The sequence below is a fragment of the Physeter macrocephalus genome, chromosome 8 (assembly GCF_002837175.3).
Source record: "Physeter macrocephalus isolate SW-GA chromosome 8, ASM283717v5, whole genome shotgun sequence".
Lineage (NCBI taxonomy): Eukaryota > Metazoa > Chordata > Mammalia > Artiodactyla > Physeteridae > Physeter > Physeter macrocephalus.
In genome coordinates, this window is record NC_041221.1 from 147870071 (window position 1) to 147895950 (window position 25880).

Genomic DNA, 25880 nt, shown 5'->3' on the forward strand with positions numbered 1-25880 from the left:
GGCCCAGTTGCTCCGCGGCATGTGGGATCTTCCCAGACCAGGGCTCGAACCCGTGTCCCCTGCATTGGCAGGTGGATTCTTAACCACTGCGCCACCAGGGAAGCCCAGAGTACAGTTTTTTGAAGTGTTCTTTTGGTCCCTGAACTGTGCTTGTTTCCTGTGATTTACATTTTTCTGTCTGTTAATTTTAATTCCTACCCTCCCATATTTAGAGGCCCTTAACTATCTATTCTTATAAATGTCAAAAAGCCAATAGGATGGTCTACATGAGAGGAGGAAGATGGCTAGTGGGTGACCCTCCCCTCCCCCCACCGACTGCCGCACAGCTATACCTGGTGACCCCAATCTAGAGTCCCTCCACTTCACCTTCATTGTCAGCCTCCAGTCTGCTGCTTGGCCGGAAAGCAGGCAATCACCTGGCTACATGAGCTGGGAGAGGGGTTCTGGAGCTTTCTATCAGTTTTCACCCCATTGTACATCAGTCCTTTGAGTATCTAGCACTTCAAATTTCCACCCCTTTCTGGTGACCTGTGGTATTACTGGCTTCTCTTATTAACTCCACCCACTTCCTCTGCAGACAGTTAAGTTTCAGCTTTCTTCACTTGGCTAAGTCAGTTACCCTTCATGCATCCATATTCCATCTTCCAATTGCACCTGCATGTGCATTACAAAATCCAACAAATCACAACTCTTTATTTATCTCATTGTGGTCTCCAGCCGACAAAGCCCCTTCACACGTTGGCTCAATGATCCCCACAGCAGCCCCTGTGAAAGAGGCAGATACAACAGATACCACCTATAGCTCTATTTTGCAGATAGGGAAATGGCGATCCCTGATTTGCAGCAGGTTATGCAAGTTGTAAATGGAAGACTACCTAAAACCCATGGTTCCTGACTCCAAAGCCAGTGTTCTCTGTTCATTACCCTGGAAGGCCCTGTTGTTACACTGGGAAAGCTGGGGTGGGGGGAGGGCAGGAGAGAGAGAGACCCTCAAATCTTGCCTAATGGCTTATGAGTTCCCTTGTGTCCTTGCTCTCCTTTCTCAAATGACATTTGCTGAGATACCCTCAGAGGGCAGAACAGCTTATGGGCGCTTTCTCCTCCTTTCTTTATCCTCCATTCTGCACCACGGTTCTTCATCAGCTTAACAAGCTGTTTGATGGAAAAGCACATGTGGCTTCCAAACCTGCTCCTATCCGTGGAAGCCAGTCCTGATGCTGCTCAGCTGTCATTCAGGCCAGTGGACCAGGCCACAGGGAGAGACAGGTCTTTCCTCACCTGACACAGGAAGCATCCCGAGCTTTCCTAGCTCCCTGGCCTCCCCAGCCATTCTGCACACTTGGCTGTCTGCTAGGAACGGAGGTCCTTTGAAGCGTTCACTCTGCGGGAGAGTGACAGTTTTGAAAATTTCAGCTCAGCAGAGCCTTGAGCTCTGTTTTGAAAGGGTGCTTTGGTCAATAGAAATGTGGTTCTTAGAACTCGCTTTCCCTCTTTTCCTTTGTCTGTTTCAATGCTTAGTACGTTTGGGGACCACCTGAATACGAAATGGATATTGACATGTTCAAGAGTCAGGATCTCTGGAGGTCTGTGCCATGGATCCTGCACCCGCTTTTGCGAGTCTGTTCTTCTCTCTAGGACTGTTGCCCATGGAAGGGTCGCCAGATCTTTATCAAGAACTCAGGCTCTGTGGTCAGACTGCTAGGGTTGCGTTCTGTTTCCTCCATTTCACAGGTATATGATTTCAGACAAGTTACTTAAGATCTCTCTTACGTTCCTCATCTGAAAAAACCAACAATAAGAGTTCTTGCTTCAGAGGGTTATTGTGAGCGTTCAATGAGATAAGGCATGATACCTAGCACCAGAAGGGCTCTTAAAATGTTAGCACTATTATTAGCTATTGTTGAGCAAATTTTGCTATTTCTAAGTGCCAAGGGAAACATCAAGATGGATAAAAGACCACTCCTGCCCTCAGGTCGCAGTCCAGGAGAAGCTCTTGAGAATGGCATGTACATAACCAATCACAAATTATATATATGAGCCCAAACATACAAAGTCTTGTCAAAGAGGTGTAGTCAAACTATTTGGGGGAGGAAGAATTCAGGGACAGGGAGATCACAACCATTCGAATGGTTTCAGAGAGGCGTTAGCTGGAGCTTAAATTATGGGTTGGGTTTAGTACATCTCAGAGGAAAGGGAAAAAAATATAAGCAAAGATAACAGCAGGGAACTAAAACTATATTTGGAAAACACTAAACAGTCCATTTCCTGGAACATAGGGGCAAATGGAGAAAATTGGATAGCTGAAACTGGAAAAGCATCTGTACTTAAAATATGGAGAGTCTTACATGAAAAGATGGTCAATATCACTAATTATTGGAGAAATACAAATCAAAACTGCAATGAGCTATCACCTCACACCAGTCAGAATAGCCATCATTCCAAAGTCTACAAATAATAAATGCTGGAGAGGGTGTGGAGAAAAAGGAACCCTCCTACATTGTTGGTGGGAATGTAAATTGGTGCAGCCACTATGGAGAACAGTATGGAGGTTCCTCAAAAAACTAAAAATAGAACTACCACCTGATCCAGCAATCCCACTCGTGGGCATATATCTGGAGAAAACCATAATTTGAAAATATACATGCACCCCAATATCCATTGCAGTACTATCTACAACAGCCAAGACATGGAAGCAACCTAAATGTCCATAGACAGAGGAATGGATAAAGAAGATGTGGTACATATATACAATGGAATATTACTCAATAAAAAAGAATGAAATAATGCCATTTGCAGTAACATGGATGGAGATTATCACATTAAGTAAGTCAGACAGAGAAAGGCAAATATCATATGATATTACTTATATGTGGAATCTAAAAAAAAAAAACAAATGAACTTATTTACAAAACAGAAATAGACTCACAGACATAGAAAACAAATTTATGGTTACCAGTGGGGATAGTGGTAGGGGAGAGAGATAAATTAGGAGATTGGGATTAACATATACATACTACTCTATACAGAATAGGTAAACAAGAACCTACTGTATAGCAAAGGGAACTATGCTCGATATCTTGTAATAACCTATAATGGAAAAGAATCTGAAAAAGAATATATATATACACATATATATGTATAACTGAATCACTTTGCTGTATACTTTTTTAAATTTAATTTTTATTCTATATTGGAGTATAGTTGATTTACAATGTTGTGTTAGTTTCAGGTGTACAACTTTGCCGTATACTTGAAGCTAACACAACATTGTAAATTAACTATACCTCAATAAAAAGAAAAAAGAATATGGAGAGCCTTGAATGCCATGCTACAGAGCTGAGGGAAGAATTGAGATCCAGGGCTTCCCTGGTGGAGCAGTGCTTAAGAATCCACCTGCCAATGCAGGAGACACGGGTTCGAGCCCAGGTCCAGGAAGATCCCACATGCCACGGAGCAACTCACCCCGTGCCCCACAACTACTGAGCCTGCGCTCTGGAGCCTGTATGCCACAACTACTGGAGCCCATGCTCTGTAACAAGAGAAGCCACCACAATGAGAAGCCCGCACACCGCAGTGAAGAGTAGCCCCCGCTCACCGCAACTAGAGAAAGCCCGCGCGCATCAACAAAGATCCAACGCAGCCAAAAATAAATAAATAAAATTTTTTTAAAGTTTTTTAAAAAAAAAAAAAAAAAAAAAAGAATTGAGATCCAAGCGCAGCCTCAAGGAGAACTGATTTTGATAATGTACTGTATTTATCAGCCTCCCTTAATTGCATGTGAAATTATATTTCCTTCTCAGGAATTCCTCCATCCTTCCCTTCATTCAGTAAGTATTGTAGTCCTGAGATTATGATGTGGTCCACTGAAAACCACACAAATTTGCCTATCTGTCCTATGATAATACTTTAACAGAATTAAATAAAAGTCAAATGATGGTAACTGGTATTAAATAGCATAGGTTCACCAGAGTGGGGCTGTTGATTTTATATAATTTCCTTTCTTTTTGGCTGACTTGCAGTCCATTGCTAATTCTAGTTGAATACTTTTTATCACTTCAAATAGATTGTTTTTATCCAGAAAAATTTACTAAGCATCTACTAGGCTAGGCAGTTTAGAAAGTATGAAAGTAATGTAAGCCACAGCACTTAACCCAAAAGACCATAATCTTGCAAATGGACAACACTCATGGATTATTTCAGAGTGGTGCAAGCCTACCAGTGAGTTTGCCACCAATTCAGAAAACTAAGGTGACTGCATCTATATTATAGGGATGGATCCTGGGTGGTTGGGAAGGGTCAAAAATCATAGTGAAAAGTTCAGAGAAAGTAGGACTTTAAAGTAAGTGAAAGGCAGGAAAGAGGAGATGTTTTGCCTGAGGATAGCATGGGTAAAGGTCTTGAGACATGTAGAGTCACAGGAGAAAATGAGGAAGGCTACAAGCTTGACTGAAGATTCTGTGCAGGATGAGGACGTTGGCTAGATAAAGTAGGCAGAATACTGAGTGCCTTGAGGGCCAAATAGGGTTGGTCACAGGTGGTCCATAGGGTGAGCCATCTCCTACTGATGGGGCAGAAGTATGGAGATTGTAGGGCTACGTTTCCAAATAGTAGGAAAGAGAAATGCTCTCTAATCCTGAATTTCTTGAGGAAAGAAATGCCATGTGTCCACCAGATTTTTCACCATGGGAAGTCATAGGGATCTCAGGCCATTGTACACAAGGGGCTTACATTTATAGAAAATGATGGTCTCAAATCTCAGACTGAAAAAGAAACATCCTGAGTGGACCAAAGAGAAGTACCTGTCTGTTCCTTGCCAGGCTAGGGGCTGGAGGAAAACCAGGAAAGGAAGCAGATAGATGTCTGCCACCTTGGAATCTTGCTGCTAAAGAATTATTTCAGTTTCCCTATGTCTGGCAGCTTAGTAATTTGGGTTTAGGTGAGCTTTGCACAGAGATTGCCAACCCAGCAGACCTGGGAGATAAAGCCTTCTGTTTAACTATAGGCTGTCAGAGTGGCATCGCACCCTGGGATCCCACCTGGAACGGTCTCATCTTGGCCTTCAGGGACTTCCTTGTCTCAAGAGGAAGGTGGAAGTCTCAGCTGATCAGATGCTCAAGAATGAGCTGATTCCCCTTGAGGTAGTGAGTTCTCCATTATTGGAAGTTTTCAAGCAGAGGACCATTTGGCAGGGATACTGTCAAGAGAATTCACTCAGCAGCTGGCTGGTCAGAATGAAAATAGCTACCACTGACTGAGCACATCCTGGCTGCCAGGCTCTATGTTTAACATCTTATATACTTTCCCCCCTGTGTTTCCATGAGGTAAGGGATGCTGTTATCCCCATTTTATTGATACAAAAAAGAAACCTGAAGCCCATAAGAGTTTGGGATCTTGCAGAAGGTCCTCTAGCCCAGCAGTCCCCAACCTTTTTGGCACCAGGGACCAGTTTCATGGAAGACAATTTTTCCACAGACTGGGGGCGGGGGGTGGGGGGATGGATGGCTCAGGCGGTAATGTGAGCGACGGGCAGTGGCTGTAAATACAGATGAAGCTTCATTCACTCACCCCACTGCTCACCTCCTGCTGTGCGGCCAGGTTCCTAACAGGGGGTCGTGGACCCCTGCTCTAGCCAATGAGTTGATAGAGTTAAGATTTGAACCAAGCCTGTCAACACTTTTTTTTTTAACTTTTTATTTTCAGAAAAGTGCCCTGGAGTCCACACTCTGCACAATGATACCATACTGGAAATGACTTCTAGCTATCCTCCAGCCCTGCTATTTCATAATTCCACTGCTAAGATGAAGGCATCTTTGGTTCCTGACCTTTCACTGGGACATGAGGGCTTGGGATTAACTTTCATTTACCCTCATGTGTGTGTGTTTCCTGTCATCAGGGTACATGCTCAAGGCAAAGGTGAAAATCAAATCAGAGTTTAAAAAAAATATGAGAGGAAGAGCAAAGAATGCCTCCTCACACAACTCTGGAGAGCTGGGGCTTGAACTGAAGAGCTCATAAATGAACTAGCCCATGGCCAAGAGGCAAGAGAGTGAGTCCTAGGACCCTGGAATGCCAGAGGGCAGAGCCAGTTTGCTACCCAGCTCTCTCCCTACCTTGCTCCCAGAATGATCTCAGGCAAGTTCCTTAGATGACTGGAGTTTTTGAGTTGGAAGGGACCTTAAAGTGCCCTACCCCAGATTTTGTCAATTGTGCTCTCCAGGAACAGAGAATACTCAGAATACTCACACTCAACTCTTCAAATATTCATTGTGAACCTACTACTTGCCAGGTATTGGTCTAGGAGCTACCTCCAGGGCTGCTCTAAGGGGGAAGGAGGAACAAGGAGACAAACTTGACTTCTCCTCCTCACTATTTAACCATGCCCTGCCTTATATTAGAATTGCCGTTAAGATTTGTCGTAAAGAAAAGCTTAAATTCCTTTTAAAATGGATGTCTATTCTAACATTCCCATTTGAAAGACAACAAAGCCCAAAGAGATGAATTGACTCACCCAAGGTCCAGCTACCATTGCTAACTAGTCGTCATGTGTGGAGTGAAACTCTTCCCATCATAACCCCTTGTTCCATATTGCCCTGGGCCTCAATTCCCATATTCTAGGATGGAGGAAAGTGACCAGACCACCTCTACTGGTATTTTCCAAGACTAAAGTGTTTTACTTTTCTGAATTTCTTGAACATTCACTGTTTAGCCTATAGTGTCCTTGGTCATACAGTAATGGTGTACTGAAGACTGGTTCTTTAGTCCATGATTGCTATGATTCCTTTTCTCTCTCTCTCTCTGTGCCCATTGTGTTCACTCTGGGGAACTGGTCTGGGCTTTGTTTAACCATACTGAGCTTGTACCATGGGTCTCAGGGAAAGTGGAAGGATGAACAGATTGTAACAATTACCTGTATTTATTGAGTGCTCAAGGTAGTGAGGGCTTAAGAAGCTAGAGTCCATTTTTCATGTTGAATATGCAAATACCTACTTCTCTGCTCTACAAAATCTAGGACATCCTGGAAGGATGTCTATATATCTCACATGGGTACTGATGGCCTCACAAGGATGATGTAATGGTCGGTAATAGACAGCCCTGAGCAAGAATCCAGTCTCTGCCATTTGCTGCTGGTATGCTATGTTCTTGAGCCTCAACTTTCTCATCTATAAGACAGGTCCAATAATTCCCATGGCACAGGAATGTTTAAATGGTATGATCATTAAATGATATGCAGAGAATTTTGTACAGGGTTGGGTATATAGTGAGCTCTCCATAAATGGTAATGCTATTACCATATATTTTCTCCTCTGGTTAATAATCTCCAGAAGCCTCAGAATGAGTCCTATATCATCTGTGATGTTGCTATCATGCATGGACACAACAGAAACAACTTTTTAAAATTTCTCCCTGGAGCTTTCTTCAGGGATCTGCCACCATTGACAAGAGAGAGGAGAGAGGGAAAAAAAAAAAAGAAAAAGAAAAGAGCTAAGAGAAATAAGTGTGACTTGTTACTTTGGTATAACTCTGGTTCTCTACATGCAAACTCAAGTGGTGCCCTCTTACTTTCTCAGACTCTTGCACCAGAAAAGATCCAAGCCCCCTGCCCAGAACTGCAAATCAAACACAAGTTACCTTTAGAGGTTACACAATGGCAGCTCACAGATGAAATGGGAATGGCCCATACAGTTGCCTAAAGTTTTCAAAATAAGTTAGTAACATTTTCAAATCCAGGAATTTCACTTGAAAATCTAGGTTTCTGATTTCTCTTTCATTTTTAACTTTCATAAATTGTAAAGTCTAACACACATACTCAGAGCAAAACTATATAGCTCAGTGATTGATCACAAAGTTAACACCCGAGTAGCCACCACCCAGGTCAAGAAATATAATGTTGCCAGCCCTCCAGGAACTTCCTGGTACCCTTTTTAGCCACATACACTATCCCACCAAAGAGAATCTCTGACTCTTATAATCACATCTTTGTTTTTCTTTATAGATTTACCATCTAACATGCCTTCCTAATTGTTAGAGTTTAATTTTGACTTCTTTTTGAAATTTACATAAACAAAATAATCCAGTATGATTTTATGTGTGTCTATCTGATTTCCTTTGCTCGATATCACACTTATCGGATTTATCCGTATTGTTGTATATGGGTGTAGTTTACTTGTTTTCATTTCTATATAGGATTCTATTGAATTAATATGTCATCCATCTATAATTCATCCATCTATAATTCTACTGTTGATGGACAATTGAGCTGCTTACAGTTTTGAAAAATGAGTCTATAAATATTCTTGTATATGTCTCTGGCTGCACATGTGCACATATTTTTGTTGGATGTAAACCTAGGAGTGGTATGAGAATGTTCAGTTTTAATAGATCCTGCCATATAGCTTCCAAAGTGGTGGGACCAATTTATACTCCCACCATCAGTATGTGACGATTCTCGTTGCTCCAAATTCTCTCAAACACTTGGGACTGTCAGTCATTTTAATTTTAGCCATTCTGGTGGGGGTGTAGTGACAACTCATTGTGATTTTAATTTGTATCCCTCCTGATTATTCGTGAGGTTAGCTTCATTTCTATGTTTATTGAAATGTTGATATGCTTTTTACAGGGATAACAACAGTTCATGCCTTTTTCCCATTTTGTTACTGGGGTGTCTGTGCTTTTCTTAATGATTTGTAGATGTCTAGATATGAGCCCTTGGTCAAATGTGTATGTTGAAAATATCATCTTCCTTTCCGTAGCTTGTATTTGCACTCTCTTAATGGTATCTCTTGATGTAATGGTATCTCTTGACGTACAGAACAGAAATTGTTCATCTTAATGCAGTTCAGTTTATCAGTTTTTTTCCTTTGTGGATATTTATTTAAGAAGACTTCTCCCACCCTGAGGTCATCAAGATATTTTCTTAGATTATCTTCAGGTGGCTTTATGTTTTCTATTTAGATTATTCCACCTGGAATTGATTTTATTATGTGGTCTGATACAGGGGTCTAGAATCAATTTTTCCATACAGATATCCAACTGATGGCATAATTTATTGAAAAACCTCATCCTTTCTCCACTGAACTTCAATGGCATCTTTGTCATAAATCAAGTGACCAAGTCTATGTGGTTCTGTTTTTGGTCTTCCTTTACTATTCCATTGGTCTATTTGTATATCTTAGGTCTTAAATTTAACCTAAGTCTTGATATTTGGGACAGTAAGTCTTTCCACCTATTCTTCTTCAAATTTGTTTTGAACCTGTTGTTAGACATTTACATTTTCATATAAATTTTAGAATCAACATATCAAATTATGAATAAAAATAAGCTACAGGAATTGAGGTGGACTTTAACTTACAAGTCAGTTTGGGAGAATTGATATCTTTAAAAATTGTCTCTCAATCCAATAATATAATATATTGCTCTACTTACTTAGGTCTTCTTATATTTCTCTCAGTGATGTTTTGTAGATTTTCAGTATAGAGATCTTGCATATTATTTGTTATATCTGTTTTCTAGGTATTTAATGTTTTTTGATGTTATTATAAACAGTATCTTTTAAAATACTATGTTATAATTGTTTCTTGCTGGTATATAAAAATAGAAATGATTACATTTTTTTTTAATTTTGTTTTGTTTTTTTTTGTTTTTGCGGTACGCGGGCCTCTGGCCTCTCCCATTGCGGAGCACAGGCTCCGGATGCACGGGCTCAGCGGCCATGGCTCACGGGCCTAGCCACTCCGCGGCACGTGGGATCTTCCCGGACCGGGGCGCGAACCCGTGTCCCCTGCATCGGCAGGCGGACTCTCAACCACTGCGCCACCAGGGAAAGCCAGAAATGATTACTCTTATATTGATTTCATGTCCAGTGACCTTGCCATATTCACTTAGTAATTCTAATATTTTTCTATAGTGTTTTTGGGCTTTTCTATAAATATAATCTTGTCACCTATGAATAATGACATTATTTTTTTCCTGCCAACTTGGTCATGATATTAACTCCTATATCCTGTTTACTAATATTTTAAGATTTTTTTCATCCTTATTATGAAATAAAGTGCCTGTAATTTTCTTTTCTTATAATGTTTTTGTTCAATTTGATATCAGAGTTGTGCTGACCTCAGAAGAAGAATAAGGGAGTGCTCCCTCTTTCTATTGTTTGGAAGAGCCATGTAAGATGGTTGTTATTTATTTCTTAACTGTTTTATAGAACCCAGAAGAGAGGTAATCTGGGTCTGGAGTTTTCTCTGTGCAAAGCGTTAAATCTTCTTGTGGCAGCTTTAATAATTATTTTATGTAGGAATTTTCCCATTTCATCTATATTTTCAAGTATCTTATCATAAATTTGTTCATAATATTGTCTAATTATCTTTTTCATGTCTGTAGGATTTGTAGTGATGTTACTTTCTATATTCCTGACATTGTTAGTTTTTGTGCTTGTTTGCTCTTGCATTTTCTCTAAGATTCTTTAGGGTTTTGTTTTGACTTTGTTCATCTTTTCTATTGTACGTTTCTTATTTAATTAACTTCTACACTGTATTTTCTTCTTCTCGCTTATGTTCTTGAAATGGATGCTTTAGTTCACTGATTTTTTTTTTTACAGCTTTTCTTCTTTTCTAATGTATGTGTTTTTAAAGCCATACATTAGAGGGAGGTATGTTTCCGTCTAAAAGTATGTTTAACTATCGATACATCATTCATTTCTTGACTTCTTTCAGATTTACTAAATATTTTATTTTTCCATTTTTACTCATCTTATTAATTTGGAAAGTTGACAGCCCTTAACTATTCCTTTCATGGTTACGCTAGAGATCACAACATTCATTCTTGACTTACCAAATCTTATTGTATATTGCCACTTATACCATCTTCCTAGACAGTGCAATGATCTTAGAACATTGTAGCTTTATTTTTTTTCCAGCCAACATACATACCATGATTGTTGTATAATTTTTGAATTTTTAAACCTGACAAAATATGTGGGAAATACAGTGGGTACAGTGGAAAACCCTAACATACATGTAAATGGAATGTCATATGGAGAAAGTAAGAGGATTCAGAAATAATGTCTGAAGAGTCAATTGCCAAGAGCTTTCTAAACCTGATAAAAGGCATTAAGATACAAATTCAAGAAGTCCAATGTACCCAAAGCATGTTAAATAAAAGAAATCACACCTAGACACAACATAGTAACATTGCTGAAAACCAAAGACAAACTCTTAAAAGCATTCAGAGTGAGGAAAGGGTGAGAAACAGATTACTGAGAAATGATCAACAATAAGACTGACAGCTGACTCTTCACAAGCTGAAAGAAAATAACTGCAAATGCAGATTCTGTATCCAACAAAAACTTATTTTCAAGAGAGACTGTGAGATAAAGACATCTTCATACAAATTTTAAAACGTTATTTGTCAACAAGAGACCCATGCTAATGGAAATACTAAAGGATATTATCCAGGGACTTCCCTGGTGGCACAGTGGTTAAGAATCCTCCTGCCAATGCAGGCGACACGGGTTCGAGCCCTGGTCTGGGAAGATCCCACATGCCACGGAACAACTAAGCCTATGTGCCACAACTACTGAGCCCGTGTGCCACAACTACTGAAGCCTCCGCACCTAGAGCCTGTGCTCCGCAATGAGAAGCCCCCGCTCGCCACAACTAGAGAAAGCCGAGTCCAGCCATGAAGACCCAATGCAGCCAAAAATAAATAAAATTAACTCTTTAAAAAAAAAAAAAAAAGGGCTTCCCTGATGGTGCAGTGGTTGAGAGTCCGCCTGCTGATGGAGGGGATACAGGTTCGTGCCCCGGTCCAGGAAGATCCCGCATGCCGCGGAGCGGCTGGGCCCGTGAGCCGTGGCCACTGAGCCTGCGCATCTGGAGCCTGTGCTCCGCAACAGGAGAGGCCACAACAGTCAGAGGCCTGCGTACAGAAAAAACAAAAAACAACCAAAAAAAAAAGATATTATTCAGGAGAAGGAAAATTATTCTAGATGGAAACTCAGAGATGCAGAATGGAATAAAAAGGGAAAAAATAAATATATGGGTAAATATAAATAAATATGGACTGAATAAAACAGCAATAATAATAATTTTCCACCCTTTTCTCTTCCTATGCTTTAATCCTATTATTTTCCTTTTGATCTATCTTGAAGTTTACTAATTCTCTTTTAAGAAGTATCCAATTTGCCATTATTCCTGTAAAATTATTGATGTCGGCTTTGTACTTTTAAAATTTGGAATCTTCTCTTGATTATTTTGCATGATTTTCAGTAGTCTGCTGAAATTATCAATCTTGTATTTTACCCCCAGAAGGTAGTAAACATAGTTGATTATAAAACATATGTCTGATTACTCTAACATCTTGAGCCCCTGTGAGTATCTCCTTATTTTCTCTTCTTTCCTGTTCATTTTTATCTATGTTGTTTTATCTTCTGGTGTAACTGGTTGTTTTTTATTGTGTGCTGGACATTGTATTGCAGAATTTTTTGTACAAATAATTTGAGACATAGAGTTATGTTATCTTTTTCCCTAATGAATATATGTTTGCCTTACTGATAGCAACCAATTTTCATTTTAATACAATTTCAGAGATTGGGATGATATGAATCTAAACTGCAGTCCCTACAAGCACCTATTTCCAGGTTCATTCTCCCTCCTATTTGGCAGCTCTTCTGGGTTTCAACTCAAAGTGATCATTGTTTAACAGCCTCATTCCACTGCCACCACTTTTTGGTCCTGAACTCCAATCCCCACCTTCTTATTCCTGACTCCTCTGGAGTTTAGCTGCTTCCAGCGGAATTGGTGAATGTCTCCAGGGCAAAAGTAGCTCCAAACACGTGGCTTACTCACTGACTTTCCTCTAGCCCCAGATCCTGGCTCTGCAGTTCTTCACTCTCTTGCTAGCTCTTTACATCTTCAAGCAGATTTTAAGTACTTTGTCCAGTTTTTCTGTTTGTCCTCATTGGTCCAAATTATATAGTTTCTCATTAACACAAGTGAAAGTCTTGTGCCTTCTCTTAAAAAATTCACAGACCTGTCCACAACAGGCTGACCCTAGGCAGTGGTTTCCCCCTTTAGATGAGGCATGCATTTTCCCAGTCACCACAGTGTCCAGCTGGTCACTTCTCATTTACATCAGTCAAGTCCTGTTGGCATTTGGGATTGAGACCCTTGCCTTAAATTCTTTCTAAAACAGAGCAAAAGATAAACATTCCAATAGGCACTATTTGACCTTCCTGGGTTTATTTCTTCTAAATTTGGCTTTATATACTTGGTAAATAAAGGTTAGGTTTTTTTATCATTTTGTTGGGAAAGAGCCTAAAGGTTTTACAGGGTTGTTGTCATTCTCCTCTCCACGTGCCTGTAAGGTCTGTAATGTTTAATGGTCCCAGGCTTGCCCTGTGAGGATAGACTGCCAGACTGCCTTGTGTAGCAGAACATCTGCACTAAAAGATGGTTTCTAGCCTCAGTCATGATGTGAGACCAGGACAGTGTTAAATGGAAGACTGAAGGCAGGATGACTTAGAAATAGATGGTGTACAGCTCCCACAGGGTGTGGAGTCCACTTCCAGAGCCAGTATAAGGAGTGCTAATGCTATTAGGGTGCCAAATAGAGTGAAAACAAAACCACAAAAAAAAATGAGATAGAAGATTCAACTCTTTCTGTTCAGTAATCAGGAAATATATCTGCTCAAGGACTAGTGGATTCAGAATAGACTTTGTCAAAGGGTCACTAAAATGGAATAAAAGCTTACAAAGGGTTCCAGATACCCTGGGAAATACAGAAGGGTGTGATCTTCTTTAAAAAATGAACTCCTGTCCTTTGCTCAGTCTAATTTGATGAAAAATTTCTGAGTACAGCTACTCTATGCAAAATAATCTCTACTTTCAGGAAGAAGGTACTTTCCCTAATTTTGGTTGAGAGTGTAGTTTCCAGAACCAGCCTGCCTAGATTCCAATGCCAGCTCTCCTGTATACTAACAATGTGACTTCAGGCATGTTATTTAATTTCTCTGTGTTGTAATTTTCCCATATATAAAATAGAAATAATAGTTATACTTACCTAGTAGGGTGAGGATTAAAAAAATAATGCATGTAAAGTACCTAGAACAGTGACCAATCTCAAAACCTGCTATTTATAATTAAATTTGTTTTATTATTATAATTACTTAACAATATTTAACATGCTTATCTTTTGTCTCTCAGAGCCCTGGGTTTCTTATCTCTGTACTATACTCTTTCATTGAATGTTCTAAACAGGCTGTCTTCACAAGACTATTTCTTTCCTAGTTGGATGTGGGGATTACACTGGGGATTTCCAAATCTTGCTGCTCGTTTCAGAAAGCTCTTTGAAAACACAACTTCCTAGGATCCACCCATAGAGAGTCTGATTTAGTAGATCTGGGAAGGCCTGGGAAGCTGAATTTTTTAAAAGCTCACTGGTGATTATGATGTGCAACCATTTTGGAACCACTGGACTCTGGTGTACCAATTATTAAATATCTGGAGCCAATTGTTAAATATTCACGAATTTTGCAAACTGGCTGTTAAACCATCAGTAGCTGTTGGCTATGGTGGGAATATTTACATCATGAAAACCGGCAGATGCTACTTTTTCTTTTTTTCTGGAGAGCTGCTTGACTATCACACTGCAGGTACAATCTTCTCAGCTCCTGGGATTTGGAGTGTCTCTGTTTGACCCTCTTTTGTTTGGGACCCAAAATCTTCACTGTTCTCTGAGGTTTTCTTGATTGAGGTTTGGATCTCCCATGGAATAGGCATTCCTGTGGTTGAAAGGGCTGTCAGCTAGATACCTCTGCATCCATATTTAAACTCATTCATCACACATTTCTTCAGTGTGAGACAGAAGTAGAAAACTACCCAGTAGTTGCTCTAGCTTACAGATGTGTGATGGTTGGCTCTCACAAAGATTTGAAATAAAATTTGAGGCAGCTTTTACAAAATCATGGCATTGCACATTAAAATCCAGATTCTCTGTAAAGTTTTTCTTAAAACATGAATTAAAAAAAAAGAAAGAACTGGACCTGCTCCTCACTTGATGAATTCTGGCTAAAGCTAAGTGACCACTGGCAGGGGGAAAAGTGTTCTCTCACCTGTCCATTTGTTCATTTATGCTTCCTGCCTAGCCCCTGAGCTTGGAACTCAGTGAAGCAGTATGCTTTGCTGGAAAACGTGAGAGTCCAGGACTTCGGAGATGTGAGCCTGTAGTCCTGATGCTGCTTTTAACTCACTGTGTGGCTTTGGCTGACTCACTTTCCCTATAGGACCCCTAGTTTCTCATTTGCAACCTGGGAGAATGCTCACCTTGTCTGCCTCCCAATGACGTTGGGTGGTCTGAAATGGGAGAGTATGAGCCCTTGACTGCCAGCTGCAGAAAAGTAAAGAATTATTGCTAAATGTTGATTCCTGTTATCTACCATCCCCTTAGTGGGGATGAGTGATCCCAGAACAAGGTCTGATAGGAGTAAATCTTTGAATGCATTGGAACACCGAGAATGGATGGGGAGAGACGGCTCCATGGCGAGAAAAACAGAAATACCAGTGAATTTGCTGAATCTGCAGTCTCGCTCAGGGAGATTTGGGAACATGAGAATTTAAATATCATATTATTAACCACCTCCACTTTACGGATAAGAAAATATGGGCTCAGAGGGAATATGGGCTTGGAATCACATCTGCGTATCAATCCCAGCAACATTCCTTAACCTCTCTGAGCCTCTGTTTCCTTGTGTGTAAATGGGAATGTAAGAATCTGTCTTAATAAAGTATTGTGAAGATTCAGTGAGATAATGTGTTTCCAGTACCTAAAACATATTGTAAATGCCCATTAAGTGGCAGCTGTTGTTATTAACTCAAATCAGGCATATGCTAATTGAAGCACTGGCAAACCAGGAAGTAGTTAAGAGAATAAGACATACTGCTACCGTGAGCCACAACTACTGAGCCTGTGCGTCTGGAGCCTGTGCTCTGCAACAAGAGAGGCCGCGATAGTGAGAGGCCCGCGCACCGTGATGAAGAGTGGCCCCTGCTTGCCACAACTAGAGAAAGCCCTCTCACAGAAACGAAGACCCAACACAGCAAAAATAAATAAATTAATTAATAAACTCCTACCCCCAACATCTAAAAAAAGGACATATTGCTAGTGGATATTTCCTTATCAGAAAACAACTTTTCATCAACCAGAAGGGGCTGCTTTTACTTCCCAGTGCACTGAGGTAACTTAAATCAGTATTTTTCCTAGCATTTGCTACAAGAGTCAAAAGATACCCAACCACACATGCCCAAATTAACAGCAAGCACTGAGAGCCAGAGGTGGTATGAGCATTATAAGGCCTTTGCAGAGTCGAACTGGTGTGCGTTTCCCCTTTAAAAATCCTTAAATGTCGACCCTACTCAGCTGGAAATAAAAAGTCTGGGCCCAAAGAACACTTATTTATTTTTGATTTTCACTGCTTTGTGTGCCTCTTTTCACCGCCACATCTAAACATCATGGCAAGAAGTGTTCAAGCGCCTTTCGGCTCCCGAAGTCTGGAACAAATTAGAATTCTTGGAGTCAGCCCTTCTTTTGGACTAAACTCCTTTTTCTTTTCCATTTTCCAATAAAACTTTCGGTTCCAGAGAGTCCTTTCTCAGCCACTCCTTTCCTAATGCAATTCTGTTTGACTTCCACTGTGCAGCTCCTGAAAGGAGCCACTGAACCATGACGCAGCCAGCATTTCAATTCCTGAGCACCAGCTTTCCAGCAGGAGCTGTTCCAGAAGCATCTTTATATCCAGCAATCATGCATTTAACCAAAATGACTGACACAGCATTTTCCCCCCTCTCCAACTTTTCCAGCCCATTAGTCTTTATTTGTCTTCCATGGAAAGACTCCCCCGGTTTGGTTTCCTGCCAAATCAGTGAACATACAAATACGTGCATAAGTCAAACACACCTACACACCCGTAGATGTAATATGTACTGAGTCTGTATCTGTATTGAATATTCAACAGTTCATTTCTAGACTTCATGTCTCCACTGAAGTTTTTAGTCATTTGCTTCTTTCCTCCTTTCTTATCTCCCCTTCTTCCTCTTTCCTTCACACCCTCCTTACTTCTTTATTTTCTTTCTACTTTTCCCAGAAACTGCCTCTATTTTTGGTAGTCACTATAGAATCTCATATTCTTCAGCATCAAAGAGGCTTAAGAGGCTTTTTAATACAATCCTCTCACTTTAGTTTTGAGAAATCTGTGTGCTAGAAAGGAAACCATGTGCCATCAATGGCTTTTCCTTGCCTTTAGGAAAACTTTCAAGCTCCATAGGCATCACCCAGCACTTCATGGCTTGGACCCTGCCCGCTGTGTCAGCCACATCTCCACCTCAGTCTCCACACTGTAACCACACAGACCCTTCAGTCCCTGCCTCAGGGCCTTTACACATGCTTTTCTTTCTTCCTACACAGGCTTTCACACATAGGCACACACCTCCTCTTCACCACTTGACCTTCTATTTATTCTTTAAGTCTCAACTCAAATGGTACTCGTTAGACCACCTTCCTGGCACTCATCAAATTTGTAATTATGTATTTTGTTGTTTAATGTCTCTTCACCTATCAGAAAGCAAGATCTCTAGGGACAAACACCATGTCCCTTCCACCCCACCCCTTCACTGCCATATACAGTGCCTGGCATTTGATAGTTACAACAGATATTAACAAGAAAGTAATAGTGTCTAACATTTATTGAGAACTTGCAAGTTTCAGAGACACTGTTCTAAGATTTTTACATGTATTAACTCATTTAATACTTACAACTATCCTAGGAGGAGGGTATGAGTGGTCAAGTCACCCACCCACTATTACATGGCTAGAAAGTAGCAGAGCGAGTTTCTAACCCAGGCATTCTGACCCCAAAGCCTGAACGCTCAACCAGGCCATGCTGTGTCTCTAAGAAGTGCTCCATTAATATTCACTGAAGGAATAAATGAAAAATTTATCCAAATTGATAGCGGCAAAACTGAGGTTAAAACTTAAATTGCTTGATTGATAATCCACTCCTCCTTCTATGCAAACAGAGAGCCTCTCAGGTACCAGCAGAATGCAGTAAAAAGAAAGAAGCAAATTAACAAATTGGTCTGTTGCTGATAAGGACTATGGGAGGGACCCTGTGATGTAGATTGTGGAGTGAAGTGGAAATCATCCTTTTAGATTCAGGCAGGACCTAGTGGCAGGTGGAAAAATACTGAACCACTGAAAAGGACTTAAGATAAGGAATCAGGTTCTCCAGAAACATCAAGTGGATTTACAGTTATTATCACTAACAATTTAGGTAATTCTCATGCTTTGGATGATACTTTCCAAACCTGATTCTAAAGTACAAGCAACCGTCAATTTTATGAAAGTGCGGGTCAGAATTCTAGGATGAAAGCCCCAGGAGGGTGCCTTGTTTGCTGCCGTATCCACAGCATGTGAAACAGTGCCTGGCACGTAGTTAGTACTCAATAAATATTTGTTTAACAAATTAATGGAAAATGCACATCAACAAATCCATCAGCAGGTACTAAGTATCTGTCATCAAGTCTATGCAGTTCAAGACGCAATGAAGAACACGAAGAAAAATAAGTCAGATTCCTTTTCATGGAGAGGTCCTAGTCTAGGTGGACCTGGTAACAACTACCACTATCAATAAAAGCCACCCTCTTGGGGATTTGCTTTGTCTAGGTGCTGTGCTATGTCCCTTTATACATTATTAGGTCATTTTCATACTTGTAACATCCTTAAGATGATGGCACTACTACTAGTCTCCATTTGCAGATGTAGCAACTGAGGTTTAGACATGCTATTTCCTTGACCACAGTCACAAAGTCAGGAACTGGTGGAGCCAGGATTTAAACTCAGGTCTGTTTGACTCTGGCACATTTGACTATGCCAAATGTGTTCAAGATCATCTGTGGGTGAGAGGCATGTTGGTACTACAAGAGTTGGCAGTATTAGAGGGTGGGGGCAGGGACAGAGGGAGCACTGCAAGTAACACCACTCAGCCTCTCCAGGTCTACATATGCTGCTGACCTGGGTCAGAAATAAATTTCCATTCTTCACCTGCCACAATCCTATTTGTTGTGTAAATCCCAGATTCAGTGACACTTCTTCCTGGAAGGCTTCTCAAACACTATACAGTTGGGTTAGTTATCCCCTTCTTCATGACCCCTCACCATAATACTTCTCACTCCACATTCTAATCATTTGTGTTTCCCACCTACTAGTCTTCAAGTTCTTCCAGGATAATATTTTATCCTTCCAGGTCCAGTACAGTGCCTGACACACAGTGTGTCATTTCATAAATATTTATGGAATAAATTAATTTTAGGTAGAAAGTGCCACATATGGATCCAACTAATATATAGCAGAATTCAAAGGAAGGAGTATATTTGGGGGCATTAACTGAAGCTCCAAGACAAAGAACTGCTGAAAAGTTGGGTAAGATGCTCACTCAGGGCTACACTGTGCATGTGTGGACGTAATGGCCTCGGGGGATGAGCGGTGTACAACGTGATCCCGGAAATGTCAACATGGCGGAGGGATCCTACATGTACCTGCTCGCAGACAGGGAACTCTTGCTGAGGGCGTGACTGTCACTGGTGCTCAGTACTGCCCCTGCCCTATGCTCAGGGCTGCAAGGGCCAAGACCAGGAGAGACTCAAGGCGGAAGTCTACCATGGTGGTGAAGCTGAGCCCAGAGCTACATATACACTTAATCTTATCAAAATGAGCACAAGTAAAGCAATCTGAAGGATTCAAGACCACAAAACTTACTGACTGAAATACACTGTATTGTGTATACCAAGAATAAAAGTGTTTGAAGAAAGACCCATTCTGCTAAATCATGATGGAATCAGAAGAAGAACAACGGCCCTAGAAGACAACCTTTTACTTGGAATTACCTAAAATGGAACTTCATGTCCACTTGAATGGATCCATTAGTTCCAAAGCCATATGGAAGAAATTAAGAGCCAAGAAGCCAGGTCTTAAAACCCATGATCAGATGACTATGATTAACAAGAGAAAGAAAAGAACTTTAGAAGAATGTTTCCAGATGTTTCAAATTATTCATCAGTTTACTACTAGCCCTGAAGATATTTTCATGGCTACAAAAGATGTTATTAAGGAATTCGCAGATGATGGTGTCAAGTGCCTGAAACTAAGGAGCATACCCAGAAGAGAAAATGCTACAAGGAATGACTAAAAAGACTTATGTGGAATCTGTACTTGAGAGTATAAAACAGTCTGAAAAAGAAAATGCAGACATTGACGTTAGGTATTTGATAGCAATCAACAGAAGAGGTGGCCCTTCAGTAGCCAAGGAGACTGTTAAGCTTGCTGAAGAGTTCTTCCTTTCTACTGAGGATACAGTTCTTGGACTAGACCTTGGTGGAGACCCTACCATAGGACAAGCAAGACTTCTTAGAACCTCTTTTAGAAGCTGAGAAGGCAAATCTGAAGTTGCCATTACATCTAATAGAGATTCCAAAGCAATGAAAATTAAAGAAATAAAATTAAAGAAAATAAAGAAACCTAAGTACCCCTGGATCTGCATCCTGATAGAATCGGGCATGAGACGTTTCTCAGATCCCCTGAGGGAGGATCCCTGGATCTGGTGGACTTTGTGAGACACCATCAGATACCACTGGGTAACGCTTCAGGTCCTGCAGACAACCCTCTGTTGCTTCTTCCCCCATCCCCAAGGTTGCAATCCATACGGAGAGAAGTACTGTTCTAAAAATATAAATATCATTTAGAAAAAAATGTTCTAAAGTTGGACTGGGGGGCAATGTGGTCATTAAGACTCCTGTCTGGACGTTTGGACTATGTGAACCCAGGAAAGTTATTCTCTCTGAGCCCCAATTTTCTCATCTATACCATTGAGATGACAAAAATTAGACTGTTGGGAAGTCAAAATGAAGTAATACATTAGGAACTCAGCTGAGTGCTCTGTTCATTGTAAGTATTCAAATGTTTGTCACGGCCACTGCTGCTGCTACTTGTCTTCCAGTATTATTATTAGGCAAAGTTGGGAGAGTAAGGCATTTTATGCAGAAGTGCACTTCTGAGGGAAAGTACAGAGATATGAAGAAACATCCTGCCCTAGGGTATAAAGACAATTCATGGCATTGGCAAAAAAGGCTATAGATATTTCATGCTGAGAGAGAGATTCCTCTGAACCAAGGTATAAAATGCTCAGAAAATTAGAGAGCTGGTGAAACCATGCTCCATTCCTGTTTTTAAGAGCTAAATGTCAAAATGAAGAGTCCAGTGTATGTGCCTGAATCCAATGTGTGTGTTTTTTCCACTAAACTTATAGGTGAAGCTCTGTATGGTGGCTGCCATTTTGTTCCCAGGAAATGATTCCCTGGGAATGTGGGCTGCTGTCTCTTATTCTTTCTGGAGAAGAGTGGTGTGTCATTAGACATCTTTTTGTCTAGAAGTATGATACCAGTTTGGGCTCTATGTCTAGCCATCTAGTCTTTTCCTAAGGTTGCCCAAGTAGAAATGCGAAAAGATGTGATTTGGTCCTTGTGACTGGGATTAGGGAGAACAGGTGTGCTGGTACAGGTGATCCCTTAATTGGTCTCTTACCATTGATCTTCAATGAAATACCTACTTTCAGTCCATAAGACCTTACAGAAGTAGCCAACTAAAGTCTACTCCAGAGTAGTTCGTTCATCTCATCTCATACTACAGTAGGTCTCCATGGCCCATTAAAACTGCTTATCCTTCTCTTTACATCTATTATTTGAGTTTACCCTCCCTTCTGTCTTCTTCCCCTTAAGTCCTTGTGATGTTCCTACCACCCTAAATGGCTGGCAGCACTACCTACCTACCACTCTCTGCCCCCCACCCCAAAAACCCTCACATGCACCCTATGTTTTTGGCCACTGTGATTTTTTTTTTCAAACTGATCCTTCAACTTAAATGCCCACATCCTATTATGATTATCAAAAGAGTCTGGGCTTATGTGCAGGTTGGATGTAGTAATAACTGGGGGATAACATAGGATTATTTGATTTCTTGTGTATTGGTTTCTTTCCCAGAGACGACCTGCTTGGTTTGAAATCTGGCTTAATTGTGTCACTTTGGCAAGAGCGGAAGGGGAGGGACTACAAATCTCTGTGAGGCTAGGATGCAGGGTTTGCTAGATGGAATCAAGAGTATAAACTTTCTAGTTAAGCATATTATAACCTGTGGGGGTAGTTTGCATTTTAACCTATGTACGTCCTCATTTAACCAGCTTTCAGACTTTAAGCAACCTTAAAATTTTGGAAAACTTCTGGTATACAAATGCAGATGAAAGAATTACCATTATTCTTACACCCTGCAGGGAAATGCATGTTGATTGTAAAACTGTATAAATGTCAGTTGAGTGATTTAACAGGCTTGGTTATTGAGCTTGTTAACAACAGATGTCAGATAAGAAAAACAGCAGGTGAGGGTAGACTGGAGGAGCGGGCACTGACCGCTGACAGAGGGAGGAGTGACAGCTGACACGATGGGAGGGTCCAGTAGAGACTACAGTCGCACCAAGTATGAAGCTGTCTGGGAACCAAAACAACAAAACACCCTACGACCTTAGGAGTCCTTACAGGAGTTATCATACACACCAGTGGTCACAATTATTAATCAACAACCAGTTACCATATGTCTACTATGTAGCAGGTTCCATTCCAGGAAATTCAGAATACAAAAAATTATAAAAAATAGAACTTTGCTCTGAAAATATTTACCATCTGCAACACTACCACATTGGCCAAGCTGAAGCTGTGTATATTAAGCTCTTTTTACAAATGTTGGGACACGCATAGAACCTATTAGGAGGTTTTTCTCTTGAAAATACGTAAAATTATTTAGCTACTTATAAAATAAATTTGTTTACTGCTTTCTCAAAGATGCCATTTCCTGACAATGCTAATAATGGAGGAATTTCAGAATAATGACCTCATGAAGTTCATGCAGCTGTCTCTCTGTGCAGACTTAAATAACACACAGCCATGACCTCATTCAGGCCAGGGGCAGGTTTTAATAGCTTGGTAGGACTATGGTCAGGAATCCAGTTTGGTATAAACTGTCTTTTTGTTGTTGTTGTTGTTTTGCGGTACGCGGGCCTCTCACCGTTGTGGCCTCTCCCGTTGCGGAGCACAGGCTCCGGACGCGCAGGCTCAGCGGCCATGGATCACGGGCCCAGCCGTTCCGCGGCACGTGGGATCCTCCCGGACCGGGGCACGACCCCGTGTCCCCTGCATCGGCAGGCAGACTCTCAACCACTGCGCCACCAGGGAAGCCCGGTATAAACTGTCTTCTCTCTTTACTGTTAACTTATTTAATGAAAGGAAATATCTCATTAAAGATGCATATTTTCCCCAAGATTCTATGGGGATGGGGTTGTGGTACCAATAGGTCATTAGACAAAATGAGAATGGAGTCTTGAGATAGATCAGGAACCCCCAAACTCATCCTTGTACTTCAGTCACTGGAATGCTTTGGTTATTGTATTCCATCATGCCAGTCATTTAGCGTTGAGGAGTCTAAAGATCTCACTGACTTCTAAAGAGTGATTTAGGGCATCTTCCCTGGGGAAAGAGCTCCTCTATAAAGGAACCTCAAGAAGATGGGCTCTGTGTCTGCTGAGAGACAGGAGAGGTAATCAGGCAGTGGCGTAGCTCGTGGTACTGGGGAGTCAGAGGATTTGCTGCCCACATCCTGTGGAAGGTATGGGTGAGACTGGGCTTAACGAGACCCTTATCAGAGCAGCAGGCAGAACCAGGACCAGTCATTTATTTAAAATGGAGAAAGGAATGTGTATTTTCATCCCACTGTCAACCAAATTTTTTTTAGGAAAAAAATGAGAGTAGGAGGAAATTAAGAGTAGGAAAATGTTATACAACTGCTTGGTCTTTCGAGCATCTTAAAATCTGTGGCAGGTCAGGAAACACAAGGTGAGAATGCAGAATTTGGAGTCAGGAAACATAAGTTCAAGGGTAGTTTCTGTGGCTGACACCCTTACTGTGCGATTGAGGACAACATTCCCCCACCGCAGAGCATCCACTCCTTGCCTGTCATATAAGGGAGTTGGATAAAGCCTCTATAGGCCCTTCCATTCCTGGCATTCTAGGGTTTAGTAATAAGCTTAAACAAGGATCTTGTTTTTTAATGTAGTATAAGACACAAGGAAATGTATACAGTGAAGTGACCTACAAATTCTGCTGCACTTTAAATGTGAATTCGATGCAAATACAGAATGAAAAATCAAGGTGAAAATCATTACCCTCTGTAGATTAGGAAGTATAATGTGGTTCCTTTGCAGTGGGAAGCATGAATCTTGCACAAGCTGAAATAAGCACTGAAAAATGTTGGAATAACTAGATACTATGGTAGTCTGGGCTTTCTTCCCCTTTGGTGAGACTTTTCTATTTTTGCACCCATGCTTAGATGGGGGACAAATATCCTTGAGATTCTACATGGGACAACGGTGCAAGCACGTAGAGGAATGTCAGGTCACCTGAGCACAGTCATAAGTAATGACATCATATATAGGTTTATATGATCCAGAGGACCTGAGGGTATACAGTCTCTGGTCAACCTGAGGTAGTATCTACCTGTCCTGAGAGATAGGAAAATTTATCCGGTTGTTACACTTGAACTTGAGCTGAGAAGACAGACTGGGAGACGGGAATTCATGCTTACTGGGTGCCACAACATGTGTTAGCACTTGACATATTTTCTTTCATTTAATCCTTAGACTAAAAGCACCCTATCAGAAAACAGTTTTTAAACATTATTTGATTTTCTGATTCCTATTTGTAAAATGGTGAAATGAAATCTTGGAGAGGTTAAGTAGGTCTTAACAGCCAGTAAACAGTATAAGCTGAGAGGGAAAGGTTCCCTGATTCCAAAGCCTGTCCTCTTCCACAATACCTCATTGTCTCTGGAAGTCCTAGTTGCCACTCTAGTTCTGCCTTTATTTGACTGTGGTACCTGAAATATAAGCACACAGGTTCTTGAATCTCAGTTTGCTCATCTGTTAAAAATCAGATAAACAACAAGCCAACCAACCAAAACAGTGACTATATGGCCTCTGTTCTTTTTCTATGGTTTGTGGATGGATATGACAGGGCTACAGTTAATTCACTGGGAACGGTGCCTCTCACATTCATGAAACATGGTGGCCCTCAACTTTAAGAAGGCTTTGTATAACCTGAAACTATATGTAAATTGTATCATATATTTATACATCTGTATTGTTTTAGAAAAGAGTTCAAAGCCTTCCTGAGGTTCTCCATGGAATCTGTATCTCCAAATGCCTAAGAAACTTCTGAGGAGTAGATCTCCTTGTGGTATCTTCGAGCTCAAAACATCTGTAACAAACTGAAATAAATTAGCGTTTGGTACACGAAGGGAGTTCAAAGGCAGAACTTACACTTGCACCACAGACTATGCAGTGTCACGGAAACAGACCTGGCAAAGAGTCGAGGATTCGGGATCCTGCTTTACTCTGCCTTGTCATTCAAAGAGATGCTAATTCCTGCCTATCTCTCTGCTTGTAAACAGTATGGTACTGGCACAAAAACAGAAATATAGATCAATGGAACAGGATAGAAAGCCCAGAGATAAACCCACACACATATGGTCACCTTATCTTTGATAAAGGAGGGAAGGATATACAGTGGAGAAAAGACAGCCTCTTCAATAAGTGGCGCCGGGAAAACTGGACAGGTACATGTAAAAGTATGAAATTAGAACACTCCCTAACACCACACACAAGAATAAACTCAAAATGGGTTAAAGACCTAAATGTAAGGCCAGACACTAACAAACTCATAGAGGAAAACATAGGCAGA

At 40.8% G+C, this 25880-nt stretch overlaps 1 protein-coding gene and 1 pseudogene across 3 annotated transcripts in view; both read left to right on the forward strand.

Moving 5' to 3' along the window:
- The window catches only part of GRIA1 (glutamate ionotropic receptor AMPA type subunit 1), a 312704-nt gene that overhangs the window by 108518 nt on the left and 178306 nt on the right, over positions 1 to 25880 (forward strand). The gene's annotated exons all lie outside the window — the stretch shown is intronic.
- Positions 19874 to 25880, forward strand: part of LOC102979878 (adenosine deaminase-like protein) — a 7950-nt pseudogene continuing 1943 nt past the window's right edge.